This window comes from Lolium perenne, chromosome 7 (genome assembly GCF_019359855.2).
Source record: "Lolium perenne isolate Kyuss_39 chromosome 7, Kyuss_2.0, whole genome shotgun sequence".
Taxonomy (NCBI): Eukaryota; Viridiplantae; Streptophyta; class Magnoliopsida; order Poales; family Poaceae; genus Lolium; species Lolium perenne.
The window spans coordinates 289,128,339-289,136,889 of record NC_067250.2 but is presented as its reverse complement, the minus strand read 5'-3'; the positions used below and the strand labels follow the sequence as shown (position 1 = coordinate 289,136,889).

At 43.7% G+C, this 8,551-nt stretch overlaps 1 long non-coding RNA gene and 1 pseudogene across 1 annotated transcript; one reads left to right on the top strand and one right to left on the bottom strand.

The window, feature by feature from the left end:
* Nucleotides 1–1,444: 1,444 nt before the first annotated feature.
* On the bottom strand, nt 1,445–4,433 carry LOC139834101 (uncharacterized). The gene is made up of 3 exons (XR_011749448.1): nt 4,300–4,433; nt 1,661–1,761; nt 1,445–1,544 (listed from the first exon to the last, which is right to left on the bottom strand). It is a non-coding gene; the product is annotated as an uncharacterized lncRNA (long non-coding RNA).
* On the top strand, nt 2,024–3,750 carry LOC127326640 (beta-fructofuranosidase, insoluble isoenzyme 2-like; annotated as a pseudogene).
* Nucleotides 4,434–8,551: the final 4,118 nt, after the last annotated feature.

The following is an 8,551-nucleotide window of genomic DNA, read 5'->3' as shown; positions in this document are numbered from 1 at the left end:
AGCTGGAACAGGGAAGGCCGCGCCCTGTTCTGGGGCGTTCCGGGGCGTACCCTCGAGAACGTCATCCGCGGCCTCCGCAACGGCGCTCCGCGGCTGGAGATGCCGTCGTCGCCGCCGCCTTCTCCTCAATGGCAGCCGAGGAGGACGACGTACTCGTCCTCCTCGCACTCTTCTTCCTCGGGGCCGGCGCGATCGACGCCGTCGTCCTCGTCGTACCGGTCGGCGCCGTATACCGTTCCCAAACGGGAGGTCAAGGAGGAGCCGGCGACGCCCGTCAACACGAGGCGTGGCGGTAGCGGCAGCGGGCGGCAGCAAGGGAGGCGCGGCGGCGCCCTCCTCATCCCGAAGCCGGAGGTGAAGGAGGAGCCGGAGGAAGCGTCGCAGGCGGCGGCTGGCGGCGGAGTACGAGCGGCAGCAGCGGCTCATCGCCAGCAGCGACGACCCCGAGGACTGCCTAGGGCTGCGGGCGGCGTTCTTGGCGTCCATGGACGACAAGGACGCCTGGAGGGGCAACCTGGACGCGGCGATCGCCATGTCCATCCGCGACTCCGGCAAGCCGCTGGTGGACCTCACCGACGACGGCGAGGCAGGACCAAGCGGCTTGGTGAAGGACGAGCCCGTGGACGAGCCCGTCGACGAGCGCGTCAAGCAGGAGGTCGTCACCGACGAGATGTACAACTTCCGGCAGTACTACGACGCCTCCGGCCGCCGCAAGTGGTTCTAGATTAGGTTTAGTTTTAAAGTTAGTCAAATTTCGTTCGAATCTATGTAAGTTTGGACGAATCTAATCGAATCTAGTCAAGTTTAAAATTTGCGAAATTTTGTTTGGGGGACGCGACTGGGGAGCGACGTCCCCCAAACGCGGCACGAACGAAACACGTCCCCCAAACGCTGGTTTGGGGGACGCGACTGGAGATGCTCTTAAGCATAATCGAGAAACGGCCAAACCAGCCCATCTCGCTTCTTTCGCAGCTCCCCGGTGTGCAATCAGAATTTCACCTGACCCCGTACACACGTTATTTGCTGGACAACTCAACCACTGTGGCTCGTCGCAACGACAAACTGCATACCAGGTTCTAATACATTCACACACTCGCATGCCCTGGTTCTGATGCATTCACACACTTGAATTACCTTCATTGGCATACTAACAGATACTGACAGAGACGATGCTCCCTATTTTTTATGGTGAAACTCTCATCTCATCTCTTCGCACCACCTGGGGCTTGTAGGTTGCGCGGGTTCAGCAGGCCCACTCACCATGGTGTCCGGTTTGTCGCAGCCACAAGCTGCGTACAAGGTTCTACAAGTGCCGCCGCCAAAGCCATCGGCTTACAATCAACAGGCTAAGCCATCGGCTTCCAATCAACAGGCTATGCGGCGCTATCCGACCAACTGCATATCCAACAGCACCTCTCCCTTTTTCTTTTCTTTTTTTAAACTCTCCCTCACCTCACCTCTTTACACGACCTGGGGCTTGTTGATTGAATGGATTCAGCAGGCCCACTCCGACCTCCGCACCTTGACCACCGATCTTGTCACCCCTGCACATCAGAGTGGGTCAGCCGATGTTGCCACCCTAAGCAGACCTGAATCCATCTGTCAATTAAAACACACTAGTGCGCACAGCAGCAGACAGAGAGTGCAAAATAATTCATACCTGACACCTTACATGTGTTCACCGTTCCTTACAAGTTCCCGCCTATACATATAAGTAGAGAAATCGACATCTAGCTTTACCATCCCCTGTATCAAATCGAACTAAAAGAAACGGAGTAATTCAATAGCACTCCCATGTTTAATTCAATATTCGTATCTGAGAGACAGTACATGGCATTAGTCAACTAGAATTACACAAAATCATGCATTGAGATGCTTTGCCCAAACCTCTTACTCCATCTTGCGACTTCATACTGAATTATTCCTGGAGTTCTTTGAAGTAAATATGTTTCACTTTTTTATCGAATTTGTCAATTTTATGTACGAATAGCACATCTGTCTTGATCTTATCTGTGCAGGGCCCATGTACTATGGCGGGTGGTACCACTTCTTCTACCAGTACGACTCGTTAAACGTCACCTGGGCGAACATAGTCTGGGAAATTCTGTTTCCCAAGACCTCATCAACTGGGTCGAGCTGGACCCAGCGATCAAGCCTAGTATCCAGGTCGACCAGCATGGATGCTGGTCAGGTTCGTCGACAATCCTGCTTGACGGCACACCAGCAATTATGTACACGGGGATCATCTAGGGACGGAGCCAGGAATGAAGTATAAGGGGGACAATCTTTATATGAGGCGGTAGAACTAGCTAAAATCACACAAATAAAGAGCTGCCATGGCTTGTGTTCGAAGGAAAATCATGAGCATAGAGGGGGGGGGGGGGGGGGGGCGCAGCCCTCCCTTGTCCCTCCTTGTCTCCGTCCCTGGGATCATCCAAGAGATAGAGGGTAATCAGTACGAGGTACAGAATCTGGCGTACCCCAGGAACACTTCAGATCCATTGCTTCGAGAGTGGGTGAAGCTAGATTACAATCATGTCATCATCCCCGACGCTAGCATCAATGCTACCAAGTTCCGGGACCCCACCACCGCTTGGTACGCGGACAGGCACTGGCAAATCCTCGTTGGCGCGCTCTCGAGCACATCCCAAGGCGTGACGTATGTGTACCGGAGCCGGACTTCCGGCGGTGGACAAGGATGAGGAACCCGCTGCACTCGGCTAGCACAGGAATGTGGGAGTGCCCGGATTTCTATCCAGTCAACGTGGACGGGCGGCAGAGCGGGGTGGACACATCAGTGGTGTTCAGCCCGCAGGTGAAGCACATCCTGAAGAACAGCCTAGACCTGAGACGCTACGACTATTACACGATCGGTACATATGACCGGGTCAGGGAACGGTACATGCCAGACAACCCAGCTGGTGATGTGAACCACCTACGATAAGATTATGGCAACTTCTACGCCTCCAAGTCGTTCTATGACTTGGCCAAGCACCGCAGGGTCCTCTGGGGGTGGGCCAACGAGTCTGACAACCCCGCCAATGACATCACCAAGCAATGAGCAGGGATCCAGGTATCTAATCACAGTAACATTTAGTTAATCATGTGCACGGTGAGGGACGGAGACAAGGGGGATGAGGGGGGGGGGGGGGGGGGGCGGCGCCCCCCCTATGCTCATGATTTTTCTTTGAACACAAGCCATGGCAGCTCCTTATTTGTGTGATTTTAGCTAGTTCTATCCCCCTTATACTAAGATTGCCCCCCTTATACTTCATTCCTGGCTCCGTCCCTGTGCACGGTGAACTTAGTTACACATACATATATGTGATTTTTCAGGCTATTCCGCGGAAGGTTTGGCTGGACAAAAATAGGGGTCAGCTCATGCTCTGGCCAGTGGAGGGGGTGGAGGTGCTCAGGGTGGGAAACCGGTGTTCTTCAAGGAGAAGCTCTTGAGCTGGGGTCAACGGGTAGAGGTTGTTGGGCTACAAACCGCTCAGGTGGGTGTGATTAATTATTTAGCACGAGCAGTTAGGTTTTGTGAGTACTTTCGTCTATGTCTATGTGTAACCAAAGTGATATGTTATTCTCCAAAAAGAGATACAGATTATGTGTGTATGGTAGTAATTAAGACATGAGAAGTTAGAATATATCATCAGCCACACATAAAGATAAGGAACAAAAAGGATGTAAGCCTTTATTCTACCTTGCTGACCCACACAAATCCTGGACCAGATAGAATTACAAGAATGACAATCATTACTTGCTCAAATTACAAACTTGAAGAACCTGATAGATGAGACTTCAATGGTTTGTTTACTAGGCCCATCACTGTACCCTTTAAGTTTGCAATTTTAGCAAGTGATGGTCGTCTGGTCTAGGATGTAGCTGTTGAAAATTACACTTATATTATTGAAAAGTAGGTATGTTTTGAACGTTGTATCCATAGCATGGCGTGCACAATACTTAGTAGGAATTTTGCTAAGCCAAGTCCATGCATCTATGTTTAAGACTTTTAGCACATCCATTGCAACTACATGATCCCTATGGCTGTAGGCATATGCAGCAGCATGTACTAAAACGTTTTTTTTCTTTTCGGTCTTGTCCTCTAAATCCAGCTATTTGAAAATTTGTAAGCAATCTGTAAAACAAGCAGCAAGATGGTTCTTCCTCCCAAAATCTGTAAACGGCAGCAAAGAGGAATTCTAAATAATCTAGGGTTCGTCCTCCCAACACCACGAAAGATAGGAAATTGAAAACAAGATCGAGCTCTGTTGACCTGCATTGGCAGCAAGGATGAACCTTCTTTTATAGCAAGCGGCTGCGCTGGAACCTCGGAGCAGCAGCAAGGTTGGCCCTCCTTTGCAGCAACAACTGCATGGCCTTGGAGCATCCCTGGTTTTTTCTTACGGCACGGCGGACCACTGCTCAGAGCATCCAATGCCTGCGGCCGCAGCAGCATGTGTCGTCGGTCGAAGCATGGTCGGCTGGAGCACCGCACTCGCTTTGCCGGTAGCTCGTCGCAGCACAGCCGCCCACCGCCCGCAGAACCAGCGGATCATGTCCTCGCAGCACTACATGCCCCGTGCTAGCAGCGGCGCCAGATGCCGCTCTGCAGAGTTGTCGTGTTGTTCCCACGTGGGAGCGATTGGGGACTGTGGTGACCCAGCGTACCACTGCATGGTGTAGTACACAAGCCGTTGACATAACACAAGTGAAACACCGTTCCACTCATATTACATCCCTCAGAGTGGTACAACAGAAACATATGCGAGTCCAAGGCATGTCTATATAGAAGGATACACAAACTATTTACAGAAGATCAACACAACCTCCTACTTTACAGTGAGGTAAAACTTCAAATAAAGCTCCAGAAGAACGACTCTTAGTCTAAATTATCGCTAGATCAAGCTTAAGAGCTACTTTCTTACTATAGAACTCTAGCTACTTAGGTGCAAGGATTAGGGAAAAGTTCCCTTCTATTACTAGTCTAAGTTTCCACTCTAGCTGATGCAGAAGTGGACTCCAATGACTTCATTGATTGAGTTCTCCATCTTGTTGCAGTTGACTCCTTTGTCTTCGAGTTCCACGCACGGTAGTTTCTCCTTCGATGACTTTGATCTAAGAAGGGGGTTCAAATGGGAGGGAATGAGTACGAGCGTATTCAGCAATTTCATATTAGGAAATAGGTGTATCATGCACTAGCTACAGCCATAGACCAGAAAGTCATAGGAGAATGCATGTTTTTGTAAACATTTCTTCAAAAGGTTTATTTTATTCTGAAAACTATGCCCGTCAGCCTTCACAAGTTGACCAGAACTTCATGGAGTACATCCCTGGTAGACATCTCCCGACAATACGGCTTTACCCCCGATGTACGTCGGACAATCCTTCATAGACGGTAGAGCCTCTCATCCACACAGATGGGGATTCTAAAGGATTTCCCAACCTACTGCAGTGTTATCCCAACACCCAGCCAGGCTCTATCAAGTCTGTTTGCGTGCAGGAGGCAAAAGATACAGCTGGCTTCCCCAGAGCCATTATAGATCTTACGGTCAACGCGATATGTACGGCGCTAGAATCACTGGACGGCATTGGTACTTAGACCTAGATGAATAGTACCCGTGCAATGGAACATCCATCAATCAACACATACAATGGTTCCATTGTCCACCACTTAGTCATATTCATAATTGTAAAATAATATTTTACTTTTCAATGCAAGAGTGATAAGTATAGTACTTTGCATTTTGCATATAGTTTGATAAAAATAATCAAATGACATGAGCAAGCGATGAACTTGCCTTTCTTGACTGCAAGATTATGCAGGCAAAAGCTTCGATACGTGATAACTCCAAATTCTGAAATACCATCATCGTCCGGTAAGGACAATGCTTAAAGAACTGGAAAAGATGCTATAATGCATAATATGAGATGCAATCGTCCCGAGCGTAACCTAACCTTGATGATTTAGGATGTATGAGTTGTAAAGATTTCTTTATAGTGTGTTGCACTTTTAGGATGGTTTTCAAACAAGGTACTTATTAGGGTTGGTGATATTATAGCATAAACAAGTGATATAATGCCTCATAACAAACATACACACAAAGGAATGGTGGTTGCATAACAAGTCAAGAGTAGTTGGCAATTTTAAGTTCTACAGGACATGGTTGATGATTACTTATATAATACTTGAAAATAATAACTTTTGAAGAACATGTTAATTAAGAAGTAATAAGTATTTCAAATAAGAACTAGGGCTTCTATGGTTTGATTGAAATTTACTTCAAAAGAATAACTTTTGAAGAACATGTTGAATAAGAATAAGAACTACTATAAATAGGAACTAAGTGCTTCTAGGGTTTACTATTGGGTTTATTATTAGGGACTAGTTGGTTCTTAAGTAAAATGGGTCTACAAGCAACAAATATTGGTAGATTTATTTCTATGGTTGATCATAGGTATCATATATCAAAGAATGATGGTCAAGGTGGTGCTATGAGTTAGAGTTTACTATAGCTTCCTATTTGTTTCACTAAGTAATCACCAATGGTTTCTAAGCTAGGTGGCTTAAGATTCCTTAAGTAGGGTTTAGCTGAATATGAGCATGTTATGTGAATTACTATACAAGGTGGGTACATTGGTGAATCACAATGGTCCTTCTAAATTATGATGGTTAAGGTTGATTTCAATGGTGTGGTATGTTGGAGTGGTGATCAATGGTGCTAATCTGATTAACAAGCTAGGGTTTGCTCCTAAGCAACACTAGTGGATCATATAAGTTTTAATCAAAAGTAGGAACATGAAATGATGACCTCATGTGAATTGATTTTGTTTTAATTTTTGTAGATCATGATCATGCATTCATTTTTTTCTTACTATGTTTTTATAGGTATAGGTGAAGCTTATTTGATCACATGTGGTGAACTCCTAGGGTTTTAGAATTGAAACTAATGTGGGATGATTACATAAAATAATAAGGTTGGGTTTCTATTTATTTTAGAACTAGGTTCCTAAATTCTGATATTATTCTTAAAATAATAATTGGTGCTAGAGTTAATGTGATTAAGTATTTGAAATAAATTTATTAAGAAATTTAACATGCTATTAATTTTTTAGAGGGTTTAAGAATTAAAACAATTACTAGTTAGGGTTTAATTAGAAACTAGGGTTTAATAGTTATTAGATTTGAAAAATAATTACTTGTTAACTAAAGAATGTTTAAGTAAACAATTGTTGAGCTACCAAAATAATATTGGCTTTTAATATTTTCTTGCTTTATTATTAATTAAATAAAATAGTAAATGGTAATTTGCAGATTAGGGTTTTATGAATTACCTCTAATATTTAAGGTGATGAAAAGATGATTAAGAAAATTAATCTTAACATTTTATTTACTTACTGAATAGGTAATATTTAATTTTGAAAATTCACTAATTATTGAATTCAAATTGGATTTAAAATAAATGAAAAAGGCATAATTAATAAAGTTAAAAATAAGTGAATTTTTATTTTGACACACATTTTTATTTTATATTTTATTTGAATAGAGTTTATTTTTGTGAACATTTTGATATATTATTTATACTAGTAGAATGCCCGTGCTTCGCCACGGCCCTTTAACGTAGTGTCAAATGCATAAACGTGTAAATAATGCATGCAAATATTAAAGTATATAAAATAAATATATAATGCTTATTTAAAGATCCACTTCGCATAATTCATTTTGTAGAAGATAAATGACTGAATACACTATTAATTAAAGCCATGGTCCGTTGATGTGTCTAAGGTATTCTCGCACGATCTCAGAAATGTTGTCTTCAACTTCATTAGCCAGATACTTGAGTATGTGTATCAAAAACTTTTTTCTTAGCTCGTAACCATCCTGCACAATTGGTATATCATGTTAACATGAAGTTTTCTTCCCACAAAAAATATAAGATTGTGAATATAGAGTACTCACGCTGCAAACTGGATAAACAAATTTTTTACCATCCCATGAAAGCATAAAACTAAATACTAAGTATCCAGACAATTTTCTGCAAATAAATGGAACATATCATTATCTTGATCATTAGAATGACAATAAAATAAGCTTCTTGTAAAGATAACTGAGAAAAATCACCCGTCGGGGCTTGTTGGTATTGGGATATTGTGAGGATATTTACGTGGCCAGAAATAAATATCGGAATTCTAGCCAGGTTGCGCTATCTCAAGAGCATCATTTAGATAGAATGAACACCTTTGTAATTTTAGTTGGTACCTCTCTTCTGATAGAGTTTCAGAACATGGGTCTAAAATACATACACGACACTCATGTTTGTCGATGGTGAACAAGATGAAGTGGCCAAGAAATGCGTGTGGCAAAAAAATCTGCAAGTGGTGAGCATTAAAACACATAAATCATGTTAATAATGGAAAATAGACTAACTTACCATGTTGCATGATGATATATTATGGTCTATCCCAAGGCAGCTATGAAAAAATGTTGCCAACTCCTTAATATCTGGCTTAACACGCAAAAGTGGACATTTTCTACCATGGAGTATCACCG